The sequence below is a fragment of the Podarcis muralis genome, chromosome 1 (genome assembly GCF_964188315.1).
Source record: "Podarcis muralis chromosome 1, rPodMur119.hap1.1, whole genome shotgun sequence".
NCBI classification, from domain to species: domain Eukaryota; kingdom Metazoa; phylum Chordata; class Lepidosauria; order Squamata; family Lacertidae; genus Podarcis; species Podarcis muralis.
Genome location: NC_135655.1, coordinates 61351480 through 61371740, shown reverse-complemented (window position 1 = coordinate 61371740; position 20261 = coordinate 61351480).

Genomic DNA, 20261 nt, shown 5'->3' with positions numbered 1-20261 from the left:
AACTCCACCCCTGCTTCCTGCGGTCTTCCTTTGTTCTAATCGCTTGCTCCGCCTCCTACTTCATGGAGACTCAGGTGCAGCCCATTCCTCCTCCTCTGGAGTTGAATCCAATTCCCTCCTACCACCTGCATCCTGCTGCTTCATCTCTGTGCTGCTGTGAAAACTCACAGGCAGCATTCCAGAGCGAGAGGGGCTTATCTCACTTTCCTTGTGTGAAAGAACCAAGTTTCTGTTTTCCTCCCTCTCTGCAGATTCTGCTCTGCCAGCCATGTCTCTGACAAACAGCTAGAGTGCTACAAACTGTATGTGTGGAAGGCCCCAATGACAGCTGTAATGGTGACATAGAGATACACTCTGTATGCGACCATGGTGGATTGGCTCCAGAGTTTGCTCTCACCAGAGGTAGCAACCCTTGAGTGGATTGTTCAGAATGTTCCTTCTAGCAAAAGGAAAGTGTGGGGGGGGAGAGAGAGAAGAGAGATTTTCACCAATTTCCCCTCCTGCACCTGCTCCCAGCAGAGTTCCCCAATTGGTATTCATTTATAAAGTAGAATAGGGGCTTAGATCAGAAACCTGAATCTGTCCAGGTTTGGCAAATTTAAGTCTAAACTGAAGCTGAATACCCAACCTTGGCTCTCCACACACCATCTGATCTTTAAGGCATTTTTATCAGTCACAAATACACCCACGTACTAGTCATATTTTGAGGGTGTGTTCTATTGAGAAATGAGAGTGTGCATATTGATAAAAAAGACCATATTTGATATCTCTCACTTTTTTCCACTATTCCATAACTACAGCAGATAGAATAGCAGCTACTCAGTTCAGCATGATTTTTCACAGTTCCCTATTAATGTGAGAATGTGTTTTTTTCTATTTAATTTCTTCATATTGCGTGGCAGAGCCAGTCGTGTTACCATGGTGATGTGGTGACCTATTACTGGAAGCCCACCTCTCAGATCCTCACCTTTCAACCTGGCCAGGCACCTCACCTTCAGCCCATTAAACCAACCTTCTGTCATTTACATCCAGAGTGATGTTTACTTATTTATTTTTGAGTGAAGGGAGGAAGTTCGCGCCATTTGGGGGAAAGGAGAGTGGAAGATTAATTTCTGAATTCAATCACTGCTTTGCCTCTCAACAGAAACATTTTCTCAGAGGGGGGATTAAAACTTAAGAAAGCTTCCTCTTCCCTGTACTGCCTCCACATTTTATAAGGCATCTGGTTAGTCACCACAGCTTAGTGTAATGGGCCTTAACATACCAGGATGTCACACTGAGAAGTGATTCTGAGATCAATGTATCATTGACTACATCTGTCAAAACCTAGTCCCTCAAATAAACCACAATGACAAATTATAGTGAAGCCAACACAAATGCATAGTTACTTTGGGAGACCTGATCTACCGCTCCAGTTAAATCAGTGTTTCCCAAACTTGGGTTTTCAGCTGTTTTGGTCTTGCCAGTTAGGGATGATGGGAGCTGTAGTCCAAAAACAGCTGGAGACCCAAGTTTAGGAAACACTGACTTAAATGAACTGAGCTTTAAAAATAGGGTTTGTGGGGAGGTTTACAAAAGATAGTGCTTCCATTTGATGCTTTCCCATTCAATGATGATGTTTCTTCTGTTTTCCAACAGGCACATGGAGACCAGGATGCTGGTTTAGATGGTCCTTTCCCCTGATGCAACATGTCTCTTCTTGAGTTCAATGATGCTATAAGCCAGGGATGGGAAAAATCAGGTCTGGGTTCCCAATCTCCCTCCCCCGACCCTTCAAACTTTCCCAATCCCCAGCCACTCTTCCTCTCCCCAACCCATGCCACTCACTGCCCTTGCTTTGTACCCTCAAGTATTTTGCCTGGCTGAGATGTATCCCAGATTCTTCCTTGTCTGGATGGAGCTCAAAAGAGGTGTGCCTAGAAACTAGTCAACTGTACAAAAGTAATTGCTCCACCCAATCTTTTGCCCCAGGCCCCAACCACCACTGACATGTGGTCCCCAGAAGATGGCCCAGAAAGGAATGAGGTCCTCAGGTTGACCCCTGCTGTAAGCTTTTAAGGTAGGCACTCTTCTACCACTTGACTTTTGCTCATCAATATTAGTAACACTAAACACTATGAACCATTTTCCACAGTTAATGGATATGTGGACAAAATTCCTTAAGGAAGCCTCCCTCAGCCTGTTGTTGTTGGACTACAAATCCCATCATCCCTGACCATTGGCCATGCTGGCTAAGGCTGATGGGAGTTGTGATCCAGCAGCACCAGGAGGACACAAAGCAGACAAAGGCTGATTTAAGGTGCTTAGTGCTACAAACACTGGTGGGCACATGGCTAACAGTGTAATGTGTGAATCAACCATCATTGTTTAGGAGCATGGCATGGCTTATTCAGAAATTACTGGAGTAGATTATTTGTGCAGAAGCAGTAGCAAAAGGCACACTAACTGTATATTATGGAGAGGTGACAAGATGCTGGCATTCCTACTTTTCCTGTAAAGTATAAATATAAAGTCATCTGGGACAGAAAATACCAGTTTATCAAGGTGCTCTCACAATCTCAAACACAAGAGGTTGTCCCCCAAAATGGCTCAAAAGAACTTCTACATTAAACAGTTTTAGAAAAATATCCCCAAAAACCCCAATCTCCATATACTAATTAAAAATGTGCAAATGAAGTAATAATTCAAAACAAAGGTAATGCAGCAAAGTCTTGACAGTTGTTAATTATACCTAATATTTGTTAACCAGATCATTAGTTCTAACGATTTGGTTGCAAAGTGCTGACTGTTGCAGGGCATAAAACAAAGCTTGCAATCTAATTATTATTTATATCTTTTGTACACTCCGCGACTTAGGCATTATGTTGAATTGTCCTTACAACTTAGAAATCTAATAAAGCACAAAAAACATCAAAAGACCAAAAAAGGGAAAAGCAATCAATTAATGAACAACAGGACCACCACCACCACCACCTGCAACACAAGCAATAAGGAGATTCTTAAAATAGATAAATTTCAATGGGATTGCAGTGAGTTCGTTATAAAGCAAGTTAAGAAGTGTTCTCCACAACACATCAGGCTTCTGAGAGACTTCTGTTTTCAATTTTCAGCGACAGTAAGAGCCAGTGCAAGCAGCCTTAGTAGGGAGGAAAATATGCTCATGTTTGGGAAATTAAAATGAGAAGCTTACTCTATAAATGTGTCTCGTTTGTTCGTTTAGGTCCAAGGTTGTTGAAAGCCTTCTTTCGGCATGCTTTACTCAGAAGCATATCTCACTGAAGTTCCTGAGTCTTACACCCTAGTAAGTGGAATGAACACAGTGGAATTTAGTTCTGCTACTGTAACTGTCGTTGTGTATTGGGAGTGGGAGCAGGAGTGGGTTCCTGAGCGACCTCCCTTTGCATTCTCATCTGTGTGTTTTGTGGTGGAGACCCCTTTCCCTTTGTCTAGGATCCTCATATGGTCTGGAGTCCTGATCTTGCAGGGTCCCCACTGCAAATGTTCCTCTCTGGGTATGTTGTGACGGGTGTGTGCCCCTGACACAATGGCAAGTGTGTGGAAGAAAGAATGTTTGTATAGGGCTGTGGAGTTGACTTGGAAACTTACAGTCCTTTATAGATGAAGCTGTATAGACTTTGACGGTAACTGGGTTTTTATGTTGTGGGGGGCACTTTAAAAAGGCACCTTTTGTCAAGTCGGCATAAAGGCTAATTATACTTATTGGTTTGATTTTTCTCTTCAATGTTTTGATTTTCTGTTATACTACTTCTTTTAAAAATGGAAGTTACATTTTTAAAACTGCAGGGCTTTTTTGTTAAGCTTGCTTCAAGTTTACTTCAAATCAGGATAAAAATAGAACTTAAAAAATCTCTTCCATTTGTAGGCAATAACAATGTAGCCAGTAAGCAAAGGTGAACATTGGCAATGCCTACATAGAAATTAAGCCACAGTCCTCCAATTGCTCTGATGACCTCACTGATTTAATTGTAGGTTTTGAGAGTAACTGAGATGCAGATTACAATCTTTTGTCTCAAATGAATTCTTACATACCACATCTCTACAGTTAAAGCAGTCGGTGTGGGAATTAGTTTTTTAAAAGGTGGAAGAAAGGATCAGTGAGCACACTGCTTTCAGGCACTGTGTAGGCAACCTCATAGCTCTCTGTGCATCAATTAAATTCTAAGGAAAGATGCTTTAAGGTGACTCCACCCAAGGGTTTCTTTTCAGATCAGGAACCACAGACAACTGGGAGCACTGTAGAAATTCTTAATGGGGTGAAAAATAGACACTCACGCTACCCTTGACGACCTTCTGACAATGTTATGCTTAACCCCATACTCATTGCCCAAATGGTGCTCACTAATGGTTTCTCATCATTTGGGGGGGGGCGGGACTGTCAAGTGGGGTGCTGCACAGCTCTGTCCTAGGCCTATTGTTGTTCAGCCTTTTCAGATGAAGAAATTAAGGGCATTCTCATCAAATTTGCAGATGACATCAGACTGTGAGGAGTAGCTAATGCCACACAGAACTGGGATTCAAGATGACTTTAGTAGATTAAAGAACTGGCTCAAACTAACAAAAGGAACTTAGACAGGGACAAATATAAGGTTCTGCACTTAGGCAGGATTAACCAGCTGCACAAATATAAGACAAGGGGACATCTGATCATTGTCGATCATTCATGTGAAAAGGATTTAGGTGTCTCAGTAGAAGTCAAGCTTAACATGAGTCAATGGAAGTGTCCAGATCAATGGAAGTAATAGTACTGCTCTATTCTGCCTTGGTCAGACCATACCTGGAGTACTGTGTCCAGCTTGGGACACCATGACACCACAATTTAAGAAGGATATTGACAAGCTGGAACCAGAGGTGAATTTTGGAGAACACAACCAAAGACCATCCCACTTCCCTCAGTGATTCTTTTCACAGGTCTCCAGAGTAGCTCCTCCTACAGTTTCATAAACCTTCAGAACTCCAGAACGCTCTGTGGCTTCAGATGCAGCTTCCACTAGAGCTGTATTCAGCTTGAATAATTTTTTTTGCGTGGGGGTGAATGGGACAGAAGGCCACCCCTCCAAAGATAGGATTCATCACCAGGAGCATGAAATTGTGATGTGGTATAATTTTGAAACAAGCTGGGATAGAATGTTCCAAGTGGATGTCTCTGGGCTGCTAATGGCAGCCTACTTGTTGCCTGAAGCAATGGCAAAGCTTTACAATACAAAAGAAAACAGGAGAAAGAAGCATAGTCACCTTGCTTATAAAAGGAAGCCCACTGTCATCTGAAAGTTTTAGAATTTTCTCCTGGAAAATTGTGGACATTCCCTCCATCTCACGAGAGGCTGAGTGGTCCCACAAAATGGGCAGATGGTCAGCCTGGCCTTTATACACTCACACTGTTACTAATTCTCTCTCTTTCTCTTTGCTTAATAGTTTGTTAAAGAGAAAGAGGAGCTAAAACCATTTCTAACACTTCTCATTTAAACCTCATTAATACTAGCTAATTATTTTTTGCATTGAATTTCAAGCTTCTTTGCAGTCTTTACTATACCTCAGAAAAAAAAAAATCCCCTGGCCAAAAGAGAATGGCAGGCATTAAATTAATGGGCACAGTAACTGGAAACGGAGGGTTGACTTTAGTTTGTATAGACTGTATATTGAACAGCATGCTTATCTGCACTTAGCACATGCAATTATGGTAATTCTCAGTAGACAAAAGTAAATGGTCACAGCTGAGCAAAAATTACATTGCTGAGTCATCCTGAAAATTCATGTCTTCTACGCTGCTTCAAACATAACCTCTAGATATTATACCTATATATTTCTGATGCTATACCCTTTCCTTTATGTTTACCCAGGACTGCAGTATCTAGAAGCTCTTGATTTACTTCTACAAATTCCCTAATGGTGTCCTTGCAGTTCTTAAGGAACATAGCAGAATAATACCAGTGCAGAAAATTTAAATAACATGTTCCAATACATCACTGTGTATAGGAGGAGCTATTCTTTATTAAACGTATATTGTGCCTGTCCTCTGAAAGGGGCTTGGGGTGGCAGACACCCAAGCAATAAAGCAATTAAAACATCTCAACAATTCTAATGCAGGTGCAAGATCTCTACTTAAAAGACTTTTATTTATTCAATGATATGCATAGCACAAATCAGGGACAGGGAATGTGTGCCACCTCTCCAGATGTTTCCCTCAGTCCCAGTCAGTATGACCAGTGGTCAGGGATAATGGTTGCTGCAGTCACAGGTTAGCCACTCTTGGCATACATGGTAAGTTGCCATATTCTGAAGAGCAAGAAAGAGGACACATTTGCCAACTTTATGGCAATTATGGATTGCTATGACGACTCTACCCATGAAAAAGTGGACATGTCTTGGAAAAAGAGGGAATATGGCAACCATATCAGGGCTGGCCTCTGTAAATTTCATTTTGGGGCAACTGCAGGAGTCCTGCTAATGTATGGGTGTGGGTAGCTCTGTGGTCTAAACCACTGTGCCTCTTGGGCTTGTGGATCAGAAGGTCAGTGGTTCGAATCCCCAAGAAAGAATGAGCTCCCATTGCTCTGTCCCAGCTCCTGCCAACCTAGCAGTTCGAAAGCACACCAGTGCAAGTAGATAAATAGGTACCGCTGCAGCAGGGGAGTTAAACAGCGTTTCCATGATGTGCTCTGGCTTCCGTCATGGTTTCATGGCGCCAGAAGCGGTTTAGTCATGCTGGCCACATGACCTGAAAGCTGTTTGTGGACAAACACCAGCTCACTTGGCCTGAAGCAAGATGAGCGCCACACCCCATAGTCACTTTTGACTGGACTTAACCGTCCAGGGGTCCTTTACCTTTTTTTTTTTACCTGCTAATGTCTGCCCTGGCACACACACACACACACACACACACACACACACACACACACACTGATATAGGGAAAGATGAAGGGCACAAGGAGAAGGGGACAACAGAGGACGAGATGGTTGGACAGTGTTCTTGAAGCTACCAACATGAGTTTGACCAAGCTGCGGGAGGCGTGCTCTGGTCCATGGGGTCACGAAGAGTCAGACACGACTAAACGACTAAACAACAACAAAAGCCGAGTCCACAGTTTCAGAAAGTGCAAGACAAGCCAGAAGGCCTGGCTTTGCTGGCTGAGTTACTGCAGGTGTTGGGGGAGGGAAGAGAGGGCAGCTGAAACATGTTGAGGTTGCTGATAGTCTCTTCCTGTGCCCCAAGACTGTGCAAGGCAGCTGCTTTGGAGACGGGGCAAACACCCCCACCCAGAGCTCTCACAAGCCCTTTCCACTGATATTCCAGGTTGGGTTGGAGGAAAATGAGCTGTATCAGCACATGCTTGAACATCTGAATGATGCTCATGAGGAAGAAGAAGAAACCTTCATTCCTGGCTTTGATGTAGTCAAGCTACTTCCTGACAACCTTGATTACTACTTCCACTAAGAGCAGCTCACTGAGCACTCCACCTTGTTACCAGATAGTGAACAACTGGGTGGTCTTTAACCAGACAATTCGGCTGTCTCAGGTCTGTCTGGGTGGAGGAAGCTGCGGTGAGGGGCATCTGGAAGGCCGACAGTTTCCTGCGCTTTGCCTTGGTTCTCCATCATGGTGTGTGGCCTGGTGATTCAGCTGCGATTCCTGCATTGCAAGCAGTTGGGCTAGATGACCCAGGGGACCCCTTTGAACCCTACAATTCTCTAAGTGCAGGGCTTGAAATATCCATGGGGAACTCATATTCATTAAAAAGGGGAGCACAGGTCTGGCTATCAAAAGTAAGGTGTGCAGAAACGTGTCCTCAATTAAGTGAAAGGCATAGTTGCATGACCAGAATGTCAATGGGTCCATCATTCATAGCACGTGTAAGACTCTGGATCGCAGCACAACTCTGTGGCTGCAGTTTTGTGTCAACATTTTAAAAAAGATTAGATTTTTTAAAAGCCAATAAGCAGTAAGTTCCAAATCAAATCTATGCATCTGATATAGAAAACTGAGAGGAGAGATGCAGCTGGGTGTTCATAAGACTTTTTATTACATAATCCTTATTCAGGTAAGCTCCGAAACATCCTCTGCATTGAGATGTGTAATCATTCTTTAAATGCAACTGATGGATTGCAATTATAATTCTCGTTCATTCATAAAAAGCGCAAACACATGCATCATTCTTGTGCCTAACGCTTTCCCTTTTTTAAAACAGCAACCCACAAAATTGTCCCATTTCCTTCGGGTCCTCTGTGTTTTCTCTCCTGAATCATTTTCAGACAAAATGACAAGCTACTGCCTTCCATTTTTGAAACCCAAAAAAGCTGTTCCAGCTTCCTCAGAGAAAGACCTCAATCCTCTCTCGTTCCTTCAACTCACAAATCTTTCAAACTAAACTTGTAAAGTTACTTATTGTTGCCAAGTCCCACAAATCTTCTGAATGGGATGAAAGTAAATTATAATTTAGCACCTTCATGGGTTTGGGAGGGGAAGAAATAGAACATCCAGGATTGTACTGTATTGTATCCAGAAGGATTTGAAATAGCTTATTCAAAATACATTCATGTCACTATAAGAAGACAAAATATGATGGCACATTTAGGCAAATTTCTCGTTAAACCAAATTATGACTATGGCTGTAATTATATGCACACTTAGATGGCTGTATGTCCCATTGAGATATGATTTTAAGTAAAATGGAATGTAAGTTCACTATACAGTATTCACTTTCGCCCATTAGTTTCAATAGGTTTTAACTCAATTGATAGATTTGGGGCTAAAGTGTCTTGCAGCTATACATGTTGCATCCTACTGTGAGATTTACACCCAGGTAAATAGACATGATTACAGACTGTGAGAGATTCAAGAGTGAGTGGGGCCTGGTAAAGATTTAATAGTATGCTCAATTGATGCAGAGTTAACTCTTCACATATATTCCAACCAGGCCTTTTTTGCAGTTGGAACTCACCAGAACTCAGTTCAGACAACTCAAAGGTGGGTGCCATTGCTATTACAAGAGAGCAAGGGAGGTGTTCATTTCAGCACCTCTTTTTCTAGAAAAAAGCACTGATTCCAACTAATGGAACTTGGAGTAGACAGCAGTTTGAGGAAGGCCATCAAAGGGGATAAGGCTGAGGCAGAATTTATCCTCCAAGAACTTTCAATTCCAAATGGGGCTAAGGTTTTAGAAGATAAGTATAATCACTTGGTTGATGGGAGGTGTGTGATTTCAGGGACAAACCTATTTGCATCTTTTCGTGAGCCGATGGCTAGGATGGCAACAACAGATTTTATTTTTAATTTGATTTTGCCACTGCCACATCTCCTAGTAGTCTTCACCCCAATTACCAGAACAATGGGTTCTGACCAACTTGAATGGTCAAGTCCATTTAGAGGGTAATAATCTGCCCACTGAAAATATGTTTCATATTACAGCAATGTGGTTTCTATATCAAGTATATGTTACAACTTTTAATTTTTTGCATCTTATTTTTTAAACCACCACCCACTAACACTACCTCCTTCTTGTCTGAATTCAGCTTCAGTTTATTGGCTGTCATCCAGTTCATTATCATAGCCAGACATTGATTTAGCATTTCCACTGTCTCCCCTGGGTTTGATGAGAGTTGGGTGTTATCCACATACTGATGATATTGCAAGCCAGATCCCTAGATGACTTTGTCCCCTGGTTTCATGTAGATACTAAACAGCATGGAAAATAAGACAGAACTTTTCAGAAGCCCCAAATATAAGCAGCAAAAATTCACCAGTAGCACCTTCTGGAAATTGTATTTCACTGAACAGCCTCCCACGCCCAGCTCAGACAGCATCTCTGAGAACATGGTATAGCAGTTAGCATGTTGGACAAGTGCCTAGGAGACCAGAGTTCAAATCCCCACACAGCCATGAAGCTCTCTGGGGGCACAATTCCACTGCCTCCTCTGTATGGTCAATGTGTGTAACTGTACTCTGAGCAGGGTTATTGATGGCAGCAATCCTCAGGTTGAGAGCCTCCTACCCATGTTTTGATCAGCTGGGTTAAAAACAAAAATGATAACTTCTGTTCCCCGTATATTTCAATTTCTGAAGCTTTCCATTTGAGAAAGTTCTTTTGTCCTGATGGATTCCATCTTCTCTGAAAATACTCACTAGCTATTTCATTCACAGCAGAAGCTAAAACTAACAGTTAAATCATCTCACGCCATGGTATTTTCCTGGTTTCCCCACATTGGGTAAGTGCACTGGCTGCATTTAGCAATACAGTTTACCTGGGGTTATGTAACCTACCCTTTTAACCAAGGTCTTGCTTTCTCCTCCCCCTCCGCAACTTATTCCCCTCTGATGCTCCAGCTCAGGGCTTTTTATGCTGTCATCAGCTCTTATTTTTGGCAATTCTCCTCAAAGCAGAGAGGTACACAGTGGCACATACCTTTGAAGCAGGTACTAATGAAACAACATCCTACTGTTCATAAATACCAGATTGTCTTTGGAGGCTTCTGCCTTTAATATGACCCTGATGCAGGCATATTCAGGCGCAGCAAAGTCATGCAAAACCTACTATCTAGGGGTTGGGGAAGAGCACTGAGGATCTGGATGTGCATTGTCACACAAATGTACATTTGACCTCTATCACTGACCTCTGTGGGTATTGCAGATATAAGGGAATGTTCAGGGATTATTTTTTCCCAGCCAGAACTCACCAGATCTCAGTTCTGGCACCTCTTAGGTGGGTGCCATTGCAAGAAAACAAGGGAGGCGTTCATGGTGAGTTCTGGCACCTCTTTTTCTAGAAAAATGGCACTGCAAATGTGCATGCCAATGCAGGAATCTGTCCTTACATTTTCTAATGGTGCATAATAAGTATTTCCACCTTCTGGATGTTCCAAAGAATTACTGGGACTCAAAATTAATAGCCTCACACGGAAAGATTTGTTATAGTTTAATTAGTTATAAGACTTTTGTGCTGAAGGCTCAGAGAAGGAAATAGCATTTTTTAAAAAAGTTATAAATAATACCATTTTCATGCTCAAATGTTAAATGCTATCCATTTATTTTTTTTATTTTTTAAAAAGCTTCCTATGCCTCTGGAACAGCTCAAGCTTCTCAGACTTCTGAGGGCGAGAACGCCATGGATTTCTTCTCTCTGGCAGTTTTATGCATTTGAATGTTTGCTATTTCTGTTATGAATCTGATACTTTCTCTCTTTGCATGACTTATTTAAAATGATTGCCATTTGTTGACGACAGCTCTACTGTATTATCTGCTAGCTCCTATGGTATCTTGAGGATATCGAATTTCATTTTTAGAAGAGGAAAAGCTTAATTTATAGGAAAACCTTGAAAATATATGAGCAGCTTTTGTGAAGGTTTTAATAACAGTCAAAGGATCTGACAAAGTTCTATTCAGAGTAAGCAAAGGGAAAGTCTTCTCTATGGACTGGAGGAAAGTCATAATTCAGCCCACCACTCTCTTCCCTCCTGATTTTTATATAGCTATTATTCCAAAATCCCATTAAAAACCACAAATATTTGTAGAACACATTGCAACCAAATCATCTTAGACTACTATGGGCACTCTTCATGTAGATACAGGTTCCCTCATGCAGATCAGCTGAACTGGCTCTCCAGCATCTCCAATGGGTAGGTAGCAAGGTGGCAAAAATAGGATTGCCACAAAATAGGATAGCCATTCAGAGTGGCTAGGGAAACCCAGCCAGATGGGTGGGATATAAATAATAAAATGTATTATTATTTTCCCCAACAGAGCTGAGCCTTTAATAGCTGTGCAACAGGCAGATATTCAACAGGTGAAATTTCCCCCCACATTGCATTTCCTTGTTCCTGAATACCAAACATACCGAACTTCAGTATTTTAGTTAACTGTCTGACAGGAGAAGCTTGTAACCTACAGGGAGGCAAGTGGGTAGAGAGAATAGCAACAACTACAACCCCATTGCACACCATGTGGTTTCATATGCAACACTCTTCTGGGTAGCACAACAAAGTTTTTTGGTTTTTTTTTAACCTGTGTTCTTAGTTGCCTAGATTGGGGCACAAGGCTTTTTGGGGGCAGAAGATGCCAGTACTGAATTAGATTTAATATCAGCCAGATGGGATCTTAAATTTCAAAAGTGAAAACAACTGCCGGGGTTGGTTCTGACTAGATTCCAATTAAAATCCAATTAGAATTCAATTAGCATCTAGTTTTGTAAGCGGTAGCAGCACTGAATAGACTGCAAGCCATGACTAATGCATCATACTCATTAGGAGTCATCACTCCTTCAACTAATAAAAAATCTATAGTAAGGATCTACAGCAGCATGGCATCCCTTAGCAGCAGTAGATACATTCAATAATTTGCTTTAAATCATTGTAAAACCTATCCCACAGGTCACAAACAAAAACAATGGGCTAGATTCAGCCAAAGTTAAACATTTTAAGGTCACATCGATTTCAATGCAGAGGGAGTTAATTACATTTTTAGCGCAGCCATTTAGCAGTACAATCCTTCATCTACTCTCAAGTTGTATTAAGTTCAATGGGAGTTACTTCCATGTAAGTGTTCAGGATTGCTGCCAACAATTCTTAACTTTGCCTGGATCGTGGCCATTGTTATTTTCAGTGTTGGTTGAGAAAATCACCCCTGCATTGACTCAAGCTGAATTGAGATGTTGAAATTTGTCAGCTTATCACTTCCCATATAAGCTAGAATAACATTTTCACTTCTTTCCATAATGCAATCATTTGCAAAGCTTCTGCCTTCGGGAATCTATTTCTGTGTCAGTTTGGAGACCAGGGAATCTGTGTTGCAGAAGATTGTGGTCCATGTTCTACGGTGCTCAGTCAGTTCACGAAGAGTGCTAGCCAAGACTATTCTGCCGCGTTATCGTACCTCATTATTGTCATAGGACACATCCAATATTCTCCTTAGCTATGTTTCCCTAGCCTTTTTCAGGTATTCACTGTGCATATATTGAGCACACAGAGAATGGAGCTGGGTTGTTATCACAGCTTACTGTTTCTGCCCTTCACGTGTCCTCTAGCCCCAGCCATTTGTGCCTTGTGTTCAACACAAGAGCCCCCAAGACATATGGCTATTCCAGGCCTCTCTTCACATTTGGTGTCAGCATGAAAGGAAGGTCTGAAAGAGGTATATTACATGGATGGGGTGTTAGGGAAGGGGTAGTACCTCAGATGGGACATGTTGTGCTCCTTCTGGGTGTCCTGAACCCCTGGCTCACCAGGCAGCAAGTTCAAAGTCTGAAGGTTCAAAGTGTGAAGGTCAATCCAAGTAGCCAAGTCCAAAATCCAGCAGTCAGGATACAGTCCAGAGTCAAACCCAAAGCAGAGTCCCATGGAGGCCCAGAAGCATCCAAGTCAAGGTCCCTCAGCATGGGTAGTTGAGCAGACACAGCACCCCAGCTCTGCTGCCCTTTTATACTCTGCATGCTGATTGCAGCATCTGGGCTTGATGAGGCATGCGACCCTCACCTGTTCCAAGCCTACTCCAGCTGAGGACTCACACACCAAGCCCCACCTGGCCAGATAGGGAGCTGGGCTCTGGGCCCTTGCCTCCCTCAGCCTCCTGGAGTATCCCATATGCTGCTCCTTCTGCCTCAGAGCCTGTCGAGTTTGTGAAGACAGGGCCCCCTCTGGCTCTGGTGATGGGTCCTGCTGTTCTGGTTTCTGTGCACTGACCCTCATCCCCTTGTCATCCTCAATCACCCCATGAGTACTTCCTACACCAACCTTCCCTTCTGCATCCCCAGCTTGCCCCAGTGTGTCCCAGTCCCAGCTACATCCCTCACTGGGATCCTCTTCCTGCTCCCCATTGCCCTGCCAGTTCATGACACTGGGGTAACTGTGGCTTCCACCTGCACTCTCACCTGTGGCTCTCAGAAGCTGTCAACATGCAACAGTGGCCACACCCCAGGAACAGCTTCAACTGGCCATCTAAGTCAGCTGAGGGTACCCGATGGGTCTCTAGCCCTTGGTGACAGGGACATCCCCTGCATGCGAAGACAGGCTCTTGTGGATTGAGCGGGCGGGATCAATAGTGAGTCCAATTGACCAGAAGGCAGTTTCTGTGCATGCTGTAGAGAAAAGTGAGGGGCAGATGGGGCTCATCAACCTGGGAAGGTAACACAGCTAGGAGAAGGAAAGCTCTAGTCCTAAACCTTTGCTGTCTTGTGGGATATCTTTGGGAATAGAAAAGGATACGGAGTAAACTCTACACAAATCCAGGGTGGAGCCCCTAAGATAGTTGGATGGTGCCTTGTACACATCCTTCCAGCAACTCCTGTGGTCAGCTGGTGCCAAACATATTGCACTCAAGGCTTTTTTTTCACTGGAACTCACTGGAACTCAGTTCTGGCACATCTCAGGCAGGCACCATTGCCATTCTAAAAGAACAAGGGAGGTGTTTGTGGCTGCTTTGGTGCTGCTAACACATTGGTTTGACTTCATCCCCGGAGGTGCACTCCATTGTCTCTCGAGACAGATGGATTCCAGCTTTGTGACACTGGCACATTATCTTTCAGTAAAGCTCATTGCCACTACTGATCTTGTCATTTTGTCCTAGAACACATCCATTGCTCTCCTTAGGCAAAATTTCTTTTGTAAATTGCCTTGGAGATCCTTCTGGTAGACAGACAAGAGATAAGAGAAAGACAGACAGACAGACAGATGAAAAGGTGCCTGAGGAATCCCAGGTTTTCTTAGAGCATGGTTTCTACATTTTTGCTATAGTGCTGCATCAGCCTTATTTTTCAAGCTTCCTTTGGGGTAATAACACTTTCTCATAGCAAGGCCTGGTTATTTTAAGTCTGAGAAAGCAGAAGTAGCTGATCCTCCATAAACTGTCACCTTACATTAAAAGGCCCTGTAGGACAAACAGCATTACTGTGTAATTCACTAGAAAATTGAGTCTTCATGCTAGCTCATTTTTAGTCAAGCCAGAAAAATTGTACTGACCTATGATTCAGTGTTTGAAATGATGTAGAACAGTATCTGCTAAGAGCACTTGAGCTAAGAATTTCAGATTCATTCCATCCAGGATAAAGGCTGGATGCCCAGCAGTGAGATTTTCAAAAAAGCAACCACCACAAACACCACAAACACCAAGCTTTCTAAGGTAAGGTTATAACTACAAGAACAAAAAAGGTCACCTTTAATTTTGGCAAATGTAGAGCATAATATGCTTAGAAGAGCTATCCTTCTGTTTTCATTTTTAAAAGCTTGGACTAATATTTACATTTCAATTCCAAAATTACTTTGGGTGACTTTATTGAAATCTGGTACTTCTGATTATTCTATTTAAATAAATGGAAACAGCTTCCATCAAAACTAGTTCAGCTGTTCAGTTTGCTTTTAACAGTATGAAGTGCAGTCCTGCCAAACTGTGCAAGGCTTTGAAGTCAATGTTCCACAAATGATGCCGTGAGATTTATTCTACAGCACTGTGTGCTTCTGGTTTTTGCCTCTTAACTTTTGCCCAGGCTTTCTTTTGACAGGAGCTGCATGACTTTGTCCTGCTCCTTAACCTTCTCCCTCTCCCCGCTCCCACTGACCATGTGTTTGGGAAGGTCTGAAAAGGTTCCAGCTCATGGAATGTTTGGCAACATCAAATCTTCAAATCTCTCAATGTGTAAAAATATGATGGAGGGAGGAGAGATCGATCTATGCAATGTAAGGTGCAAGGCCAATGGGAGGACTCTGCATCCCATTCAGCATGCTTTGCTTCATCAAACCAGTAACAAACAAAGGGGATCGTCTTTCTAAAATTAAGCAAAACTGGCACAAAAACTTTCCCATTTGCAGGTGGCAAATCTGAAGCAAGGATTTGCAGCTGGGGATTATTTGCACATTTTTTTGGGGGGGGGAATGGAGTTGCACTAAAATGTATCAGCTGGTAGGGGAGATTGTAAGGCAAAGTTTTGTACGGGGGCAAATTTATTTGCAAATTTCAAGAGGCTTATTGTGTAGCAGTGATACCACTGCTTTCTCTTTTCCTTAATGTTCCTCTTTTGCTGCCCTTGGCTTCCTTCCAAGGTTGGCTACAGGTGGGATCCAGTTTGGGTGAAGGCAGGAAAGTATCAGAAGGGCAATAATGCGGCCATAGATAAGATGGAGGTTAGTCACTGGATCAAGAACATGAGGAGTAGAGGGCCATAGGCAGCAGTTATGGTCACCAGCAGGCTGGAGGATAGACACTGGATCAAGCAGACAAGAATTAAAGGGCCAGAGGCAAGTTCAAAATTGGGAGCAGGCAGGAGGTCAACTTCCAAAACAGCAACAGAAGAGTGAAATGCTCAAGACAAGTTACTCAGACTGATGAATTGTCTTCGATGTATGTGTTCCAGTTGGTTTAGAGAGTCAGCTGACTATCTTCAGGCAGGAACTATAACTTTTGACTCAAAGACAGGGTGGCTCATCTGTGGGCTACAACTCCAACCATCTCTGAGGTCCATTGACCACGTTAGCTGGTGCTGCTGGGAGTTGTATTATTACGCATCTGGAGGAACCATGCACTGGCCACTGATGCTCTAAGGTCTAGTCTTCCTGGCTTCCTGAAGATCCAGGATGCAAGGAGTAAGGTAGTGGAAGGCCCTGGTTTGAAACCTACTTGGTATGGCCAGTTCCCCCTGCAATGTCCCTGGACCAGTACTTTGTCTGACATTGTATTGTTCCAGAAGGAAAGGGAGGAATATAGGTGGCGACCAGGGGATATGGTAATAGCAAACACTTAAAAAAAAAAAAAAAAAAGCTGGCCTAGGTTTATATGTCAATGTTATGAACAAAGATGTCATTGAACCACATTTGGGTATTCTTCACTGCCACATGAACTAGACTTTTTGCTGGCATCAATGAAAAGGAAATTGATATATGTGGTCTTTCTGGAGCTGGAATTAAGGAGGGGGAAAGCAACCGATACTCAGTGTCACAACAAAACATGATTAATGCAGAATCCAGGGAAAGGACTCCACTACGGCTCAGAAATGAACATGCATGTGAAGAGAATTGTGGGTATGTTCCATTTCTTTCATGAAGTCACTTGTGCCTGCTTCAGGGCGAGACTAATTGCTGTTCCCTAAGACTTGCTGCACCAGCAAACAAATATTTAGAATGTGCATACGCAGAATGCTGTGCCAGCAAAATCGGGTCTCTCCAGAAGCATTACATTATCAAAGCAAGCTCTGCAGCCAGGTGCATCAGTGCAATGCTTTTAGACTGGACTACTGGGATGGTGCGAAATGGTAGCGGCTCAATGAAATATCAGTTTGCCCTCCATAAGGACATACCATGAAGGCACTTATCCACAAATGCATGCAGTGCCCAAAGACAGCATTACTCAGCTGTAATGGAACTACTTTTCTTTCCATCTATGCTTTGCATGTGACCCATTGAGTCACCCACTGCTATTGTTCAAACTCATGTTGCCACACTGGCTCAAGACACATATTTCTATACTTAACTCTTCTCCCAGGCGTTTGATGGATTATGATCATTTTGCTGTCTATTGATGTTATTTTTTTTGCTGCTGAAGCTTTTACTGTTTTATTGGCTCTGTTTTATTGTGTGACTCGTATGTAATACATTGTTCTTTTTTCTTATTTAATGCCATGCATTAGGCCTTTTTAAAAAAGTTAAGTCACTAGGAGATCACACGTCAAGCAACCAATAAACTGTAATAATAACAGTAGTAAATAAGACATGTCTGAATTTATATTTGCTGTTCAAGTGGATGACTGACATTGGGGGGAATGTCTTCTCTATGTTGCCCTTGGTTCTAATTCTGCTGGGCAGAAGCAGGTCACCAGGTGGGGTGGAACCATCATGCTATCTTTCCAGAGGGGTGAGATGCCAGAGGTCAGCATGATGCAAATGCACTAGCAAAGTCAACCCCGTGTTCCTGCTGCTGCATTTGCACCACACTGACCTGACCTTCACCTTGCCCTCTCACCCTCCCAGTAAGCAGCACTGACCCAACTGCCAGAAAGCTAGCACAGTGGCTCCACCGCAACTCAGTGAGCCTCTTCCACTGCTGGAGAATAGGCTGCTGTCAGGCTGGAACAGCTGATCCAGAAAGTAGCACAATTTGACAAATGAATAGGAGCACCGTATGGGAAACTTAGGGTCTTTTGTCTTGATGGCAGGAAATCTCCATAAGGTTCCCAAGAAAGGAAAACAAAGTCCAAACAAAAAGTGACTTAACCCACAAGGGAGTTTTACCAAATAAAAAGCAAAAGGATACAAAATCAGTGTCAATATACTGAAGGTTATCCCAAAAGAAAAATGAGGAGGAAGAGTAGGGGAATGGCAGTAAGCCAAGGGCAGCTCAGCAATTGTGTTTGTGTGAAAGAGAAGGGGGGTACTGTATTACTACTCAGTCGAATGGGGTAGGGAGATCAATCCTTGGCAGCAGGGTAAATCAAAAAATCAGCAAGGACTGGCATTCCCAGGCAATGGTGGGAGCATCAAATGCAAAGGTAGTCAGAATTCTAGGGACTTTGAGAAAGAAATGTAGGTAATGTGTATATCAGCAGGAAAATAACCCCGGCCCCTATCCCGGGCACACAAAATTCAGGAATCCCCCTACATTTCTAGTGGTAAAAAACACAAAACAAGGTGTCCACTAACGGGAATTTTTCAGAAGAACAGAGATGGAGGTAGCAAGGACATTTCTGAAAAGGAATGATGTTGAGTGGGATGTCACAAAGGTGCCCTGATTTCGTTGAATGTGGCCGTAGCACATTCAAAAATACAGTGGTGCCTCGCAAGACGAAATTAATCCGTTCCGCAAGTCTCTTCGTCTTGTGGTTTTTTCGTCTTGTGAAGCACGGCTATTAGCGGCTTAGCGGCTTTAAGAAAAAGGAAACAAACTCGCAAGAACTCGCAAGACGTTTCGTCTTGCGAAGCAAGCCCATAGGGAAATTCGTCTTGCGGAACAACTCAAAAAACGGAAAACCCTTTCATCTAGCGAGTTTTTCGTCTTGCGAGGCATTCGTCTTGCGGGGCACCACTGTAGCACAGGGGCTAAAGGGAGAGTTGAGGCTAGCTCAGCCAGTCCATTACCTCTATCCTTTGTTTTCAGCCCTTGCCAGCTTCACAACTATGGGAACTGTGAGACAAAATGGAAGCATGAGGACAAAATGGCAATACACGAGATCCTCATTTGACCTAGAAATCGTATATTATGCAAGCAGAACAAAATGTCTTCATTTCTATTTTTTATGCCATTTAGTTTCTCAAGCTAGTTCTCTCTCTTTGAATTGTTTTCCTACTTGAGGCCTAGTTACACAGCCTGCTCTTCTTTTTTTACTTCATCTTGCTGTCAGTGATTATAAGTAGAAAAATCTCCATGTTTCATGTATGCTATGACTCAACCACAGAATAATTTTTTGTATACCAGGGTCGAGCCCTGGAATATATAAATCAAACTGTGCCACTAACCTATGGAGAATGCACATCCTTATTGCTAAATATCCACTTACTGTTTTGAAGATGCATGTTGTATGGAGCAGGGCAGCCACCCAAGTTTGGCTCCTGGAACTTCTCTTTTTAGAAACAAACAAACCACACCTGTCATTGCAAGCATACTGCATAAGCAGAAAATAAAAGCCTAACCCCTTAAAAATACATTCCTAGACTTATCCCCTACTCTCTTTCTGGTAGTTTTTTCCACTTCCTTTCCATCCTCTCCTATAAATGGGAACTATCCATTCCTTACGCTTACCCAGGAACTCAGCTGGGGAGTTTGTTCTCAATATTAATTTAGGTCCCATCTGCACTATACATTTAATGCAATATCATACCCTCAAAGAAACCTGGAATCTGACGTTTGATCATAAGAATTATTTGGAGATTTCTCTTCCCCTCAGAGACCTGCAGTTCCAAGGGTTTGTTGAGAAGAGGGATTGACTGCTAAACCACTGGGATAACTGTAAATCCGTGAGGGGAATAGGACTCTCTTAACAGCACCCTTAACAAATTGCAGTTCCTGTGATTCTTTGAGGGAAGCCATGACCAGTGGCGGAGCTTCATGCTCTGGTACCAGGGGGTGGAGAACAGGCGGGGCGGGGCTGGCACGCGTTCTGGGGGCAGGGTGCGCCACCTGCGGGGGCAGGGCGCCCAGCGTGGGTGGGGGGCAGCCGCGATGGCACCCTGCTGGGATCGCGCTGCAGGGACTGTGCACTTCCCCCCACTCCTCTTCCTCCGCCAGTGGCCATGACTGTTTAAAGTGGCATGATATTGCTCTAAATATATAGTGGAGA